At 33.3% G+C, this 6,166-nt stretch overlaps 1 protein-coding gene across 1 annotated transcript in view; it reads right to left on the bottom strand.

The window, feature by feature from the left end:
* Positions 1-6,166, bottom strand: part of LOC119637478 (E3 ubiquitin-protein ligase highwire) — a 78,038-nt gene that overhangs the window by 48,186 nt on the left and 23,686 nt on the right. The gene's annotated exons all lie outside the window — the stretch shown is intronic.

The raw sequence follows: 6,166 nt of genomic DNA, 5'->3' as shown, positions 1-6,166 counted from the left end.
CAAAGATATTCGAGCCGTAGAATATTACTTGGAAAGATCTGCCAATGATGAACGGTACACGGCGATTATGCAGCAAGCCTTCGTCCTTACGAGAGCTCCGATAAATTAAACATTGAAGATTGTATGAAAAAAATGCAAATCGAGCATGTCGTTCTCAGAAACCAGACATCGTTAACAATTTATTGTCTCGAAGACACGACTCACACGTGGTTTCAGGGAAACTTTTTAACATGTTGGACTATTGACAAGAAAAATTGAATTATTGAAAAGGAAATTCCATGCATGTAATTCTCGTTGCAGTTTTTAAAATCTTGTATGCTAGTTCTTGATCCTAGTTAATTATGATCGGCGCACGAATAACGTATATTTCCGTTTTCCCGGCAATGTGGTCAAACACGCACAAAAACGGAGCTAACCAAATTAATCCGGGGTCTTGTGTTGATCGTGAATACGCGGCATAATTGTATATCTTCTAACGAGGTTTTTAATGGCTGGATCTGTATGGTAATTAAACAACAAATCAAAAATACAGCAGGTTGTGGCTACGATAATTGTGTATCTAAGCAATGTACTGTTGTAATTATTTAGTAAACGTAAGTAACTAATAGCGCGCAGAAGACGATTATTTGAAACAAAGATCAAAGATTGAGATGCTAATTCTTACCACATATTATAGTTATATCATAAGTTTCTCCTCGTTATGCATCTACAATCGATATTCTTCTAGGCAAACCATTCCACGTTTCGTTTTTGAAATTCATGACAAAAATTTATACGTTAATGTTTTCCTCGCGATGCTTAAAATATGCGGGATATGTATTTAATTTTACAACTGGAATGTAAACGTAATTAAAATCATGCGTTCTAATGAGCGACACATAGGACGAATGAAATTTATTTCTTATATCATTTTCACTATTTTCATTAGTTCCATATTTTCATATAAATACCACGTAGAGAAAAAATAGTTAATGCAAAAACTTTCAAAAATTTGGATTTCGTTTTTCACAAGTAAGTTAGATTCGCGACGAGCAACAAACCTGAAAACCACCACACCCACAAAGAAATGATAATTAGAGAAAGAAGGAAAAAAGAATTCAAAGGATCGGAACTTATTAACAATTTACTAAATATCTCCTCTTCCAAGAAAGAAATTTTGAAATAAAGCTTTAAAGGCGTACTTTTATTATTTTTATTTGTTTATTTTCTTGCAAATCTTCTCTGTTATGCACACGTATAAAAAACAGCCCGAGAAGGCTGTTTGCCGATTCATAGAAAACTAAGGATTCGTAAGAAGTCAAACAACAGATAAGTGATCATCAATGGGTACAAGTTTAATCTCAAGCCATTCAAGAGTATCTATGAACTGCAATTTTGCATGCGAAACAAAAAGCTCATCGCACTGTCGCTCTTTTAATAAATTCCGTTGCTGATGCGATTGGGTGAAATTGAAGAGATTTGCGATAAAGTTGAACTAGGAATTCTAGATTCTGGGAGCATGATGTCAACGGGAATGTCAACGTATTTTATATTCTTTCGATAAGTTACATTTCTTTCCACCTTTCTGATCTTTTTAGCCTAAGCAATAAATGTTGATTCTTTTAAACTTGCGAAGGTGAGTCTCATTAATATTGGATTTTTTCACGCGACAAAAAGTAAGCACATTTGAAACCTAGTCCATTGTCCAAACATGCAAATTTCCTTTACTATTTTGTACTTCTAAGGCATTACATATTAAAAGATTAAAAAAACAAAAAACCGACATTATTCCATTCGACAAGAAAATTAAATAACTTCAACAGCTTCAAAAACATAGCGTCATTAATACTAAGTTTTTTCCTTATAAGGAAGGATACGAAGATAAAAAAACAGCATATTACTAAAAATTAATATTCGATGGGGTAGCCCTTTCGCTTAATATTGTCATTTAAACGTTTTTACATATTTTGTATAATTTTTCTTGTGTAAGAAAACAGGGATCTTGCTCCATTCTTCTTGTAGTCTATTTTTCACAGCTTGAACGGAAGAGATTGAATGTTTTCGCATATGCTGGCCTAATTGATCCCATACATTTTTCATATCTAGTGATTTGCGGGAAGGTGTGGGGAAGCACTTTGGGGCAGTTATATGAGAGCCATTCTTGAATTAAGAGGAATTCACGCTTGTGGTCGTTGTCTTGGTAGAATTTAAGTGTTCCAAAACACCAACTTTGTCCGCTCTTTCTTTCAAATTTGCTTTTAGAGTCCTTAAAAAATCTTTTTTATTTACAATGCCACCCATCAAGACCAATTTTCCGTCTCCATTGGCCCAACGTATACCAAACTATAACGTGCCCATTGCCATACTTGCCATAAGCCGTTGATACAAGAACGTAGTAGGAACCCAGGACTATAGCTGGGCAGGGAAAACGCCCAATTCTTTTTGGAATGAATTTAGAAAGGCATTTTCTCTGCCTTAGCTTCCTGTTAATTATTAATAATGGAACTAATTCACTGTACGTATTTCTAGTCTTTTTTTGAATATTTACTTATTTATTTATTGACGCTTATATAACCTCGAAGCCATTAAGGCCGGTTATAATAGATTGCAATGTCTATCGTGGGTGCAAATAACAACAACAATAAAACAAAATGTTCCTAAGCAATCTAAAGCAAACGAAAATTGCAGATAAAGACAAAGAAAAGGAAACAAGACAGGAAATAACACATACCATACACGCGCACTTTCGTACCAATACGAGGTAATCTAGCTAATCTCATTGTTAGCGGCGAAGATTAAAACCTTACGTTTGTAAGCGAGATAAGAGCATCTAAACTGTTGCAACTCCCTAGGCAGGGAATTATAAGCTTTTATAAGTCTTACCTGGAATGAGTTGGCCAAAGAGTACTTAACTCGAGTAATGACCAAATTGTTATTGCGACTTGATTCACTAAAAGACAAGAGATCAAACAGCTCCGTCAATGCCTGCCGTACGATAATGTTGTAAAGGCTAAGCAGAAGCCTAACTTTAATAAAATTAACAATCTAGAAAACATAGAACAGAATAGAAGATATGATCATGCCGCCTCAATGAGAATGTACATCTAATTATACGATTATATAATAATCTCATTGTCTTCACGTTTGAAGTATACGTGGAACTATAGAATTGTAGAACGTAAATTATAAGTGGCATAATTAAAGCTTTGACCGCACTACTTTTGATTTGAAAGGGCATTTAGATATTGAAGGAATAAAACTTTCTAAGTATGAAATTGACCCCGAGACCACAAAGAATATATTTGTGCATCAAAGCATAGCTAATTGTTACGAAAATGCCATGTTTAATCGTTTGAGTTTCCATAAAAATTATTCGAGTTTCTAAGACACCAAATTGTAAGGAGAGGAGAAAACCATGTACACATTTATGGTGAATTACGTACATCATGCAGCTGGCGACCGGCGACCGGCGAAAAGATTAACAGCAATTGGCAGAAATTTAATTTAGCGGAAAGACGGATTAACGGATTAAAAATATCGTGATTAATTTAGATAACGCTAACTTGATTGTAGAGGGTAAGCAGAATGTTGACAGAAAGTTAATCAGTCAGTCGTAATATAAAAGTGAATTACAGCGTTGTAAATTAAAATTCCTGCAAATAGTTTGTAAATATATTTCCAAAGAGTTGTAAATAAAACCTAGATCATCCAAAAAATCACTAGCCAGTGAAAAGGAGTTTAATAATAACGTAAAATCGCGAAAGAATGTTTACGTTACATTATTATCGATAATCATCCCCAGATATTTCAAGCTATTTACAATTTCAACGTTAGCACTATTTATCCTTAGACTATATATTTTCGATTTTATTAAAATCATTGTCTTTTTTTTTTTTGATTTTATAAAAAAATTGTTTTTATTATTCTTCTTTTTTCATATCTTCCCTTATATTGTATACCAGTTATATTATACAATTAATTATATAATTAATATAACATTTACTCTTAAGAGGTAATTGAATTCGATCGTTAATTTTGTTTAGTGGAATTTCAGGTATAAGTATTTAAAAAAAAAAAAAAATGTTACTACTTCGTACAATGTTGTTAATTATTATTAAATTGTCGTGGACGGGCCGGACTATGTACTATATTGGTATAACGGCATCTTTGGGGAAATAATGAATGACAGATGCTTCTTTTATTATGCCTTGGAAAATTAATAATGCAATAAGATATCATATTTTATCATGATTTGTGAGTGCGGGGTACCATTTTTCATTCTTGTGCGTTATGGTTTCAAATTATGGCGGCTGTGCAACAATTTTTATACTTTTACATTTTATATTTTCCTTTTATTATGACTTGCCTTCAAAACGTTTCAAACATTTTGAATTTTACAAGTATACTCAAGTTTACATTAAAATTGTAACTTAAACTCAAATTGTCACTGCGTATTACACATGACGAATATACTCGTTATAACACAAAATTTTGTATTTTTTCGTGGTGAGGCTACTTGTCAAAAATGGTTAACTGATTAATTAACAAGAACAAGAACAATAGAAATAGCGAGCGTAATGGAGGAAGGCCTACTTACAGCATGTACATGCCGTAATATATTTGTGTATTGGCTTTTGTCATGCTGTGCAAGCAAGCAAGCAGCCGCTGATTGATGATGATACGGTGTATGAGTTTTGTAAACAAAACATCGCAAAGAAAAGTAAATAATAATAATAACATATATATATATAATGTATATAATGCTTAGAAGAAGAATTGCAATACGAGTAGGCAACACAAATACGTGCATGCCGTCATGCAAAGCATAGAAATAATGGAAGAGCAAATAACAAGTGAGTAAGAGAACATAAGTAGTCGAAGAAATGAACGAAGCTTAAGCACATTGCAGAATTGCACATATTAAATTTATAGTCCTAAAAAATTTTCAATATAGTAGGCAGGTTTAGTTAAGTTTGCTTTGCAAGATGACATGCTTTGTTGATGATCATTATTTGCCATCAAAGTACGAGAGCGAAGTGAAAATCAAGCATCTAATGTGGCATTAAAAAATTGCTAATTAATCTCGCCTTTGTCCCATTGAATTTAATCTAATCTCCAACAATTTTTCGACGAATATAGTTGCTTTATCGCCACTAGTAACCCTCAGAATAATTATAATCCAAAGTATTAGAGCAGGATAAACAACGGCCGTTCACGATAATGTTATGTGAAGAGAGGAGACTTTGAAAAGTCTAGTTAAAATTCATTTTCAACGGATTGTTTGACGAAAATGTTACCTTTCTGTATAGTATGATTTTTCATGGCAGACCTGATCCCGACAGCGAGTAGTAGCAGGAAAAATGTAATTAATTTAATTCATTGGGTAAAAACTGTATTTGAGAGCATATCTTCAACGTGTTTCTTAGCTTATCCAAAATAAGCCGAACTTTGAAATAGATGCTCAAATTGACCTCATAATATTAGGACCACTCGCATGATATCATAACTGTATCATAGCACCACGAACAATATCTTGCTGCTGTGCAATATTATTTACGCGTAAAATTAAATATGCATTGGATGCCGCAAACCAAATGTGAAAAAGTCATTGCTAACAGAAGATTGTTAAAATAGATAAGGCTTGCATTCAATTCTTGGAAAATGATTCGACATCGCAATGTTTTTTGGCACATCTCAGCAAAACATCTACAGTCGGAAAACGTTTGCTTATCTTTCAACGCTTAAAAATGCAGACTAAACGTTGTGCGCAGATAAGTGAGGGGAAAAATATACAATAGAATTTTCAAGCCTCATCTATCAAGCATGGTAGCATGGAATTACCACAGAGTAATTTATGTTAAACCTCTGAGAAAACCTTACGTCTTGCAGAGGAAAAATAAAAACATTTTTGAACTATGTCCAGAACTTCGTGCTTCTCCTCTTGCAAATAAGACTTTTTGTTGTTTTTCATTCAAGAAAGAGCAATTCGTTATTATACAAGCGGCTTAACGAAGTTAATATACCGCCCAGCTATCGTTCTTAAGTAGAAAAATAAAACAACAACCACGTATAAGCTAATCGTACCTACATATATATATATATATATATTATTTTAAGAGCTTGAAGTAGTAGTTTCCCCCAAGCACACAGCTACATATAAAGTGTATACGTTTTTATCGGTCTAGCG

Source organism: Glossina fuscipes, unplaced genomic scaffold (assembly GCF_014805625.2).
Source record: "Glossina fuscipes isolate IAEA_lab_2018 unplaced genomic scaffold, Yale_Gfus_2 59, whole genome shotgun sequence".
Taxonomy (NCBI): domain Eukaryota; kingdom Metazoa; phylum Arthropoda; class Insecta; order Diptera; family Glossinidae; genus Glossina; species Glossina fuscipes.
This window is presented reverse-complemented; position numbering and strand designations above follow the sequence as displayed.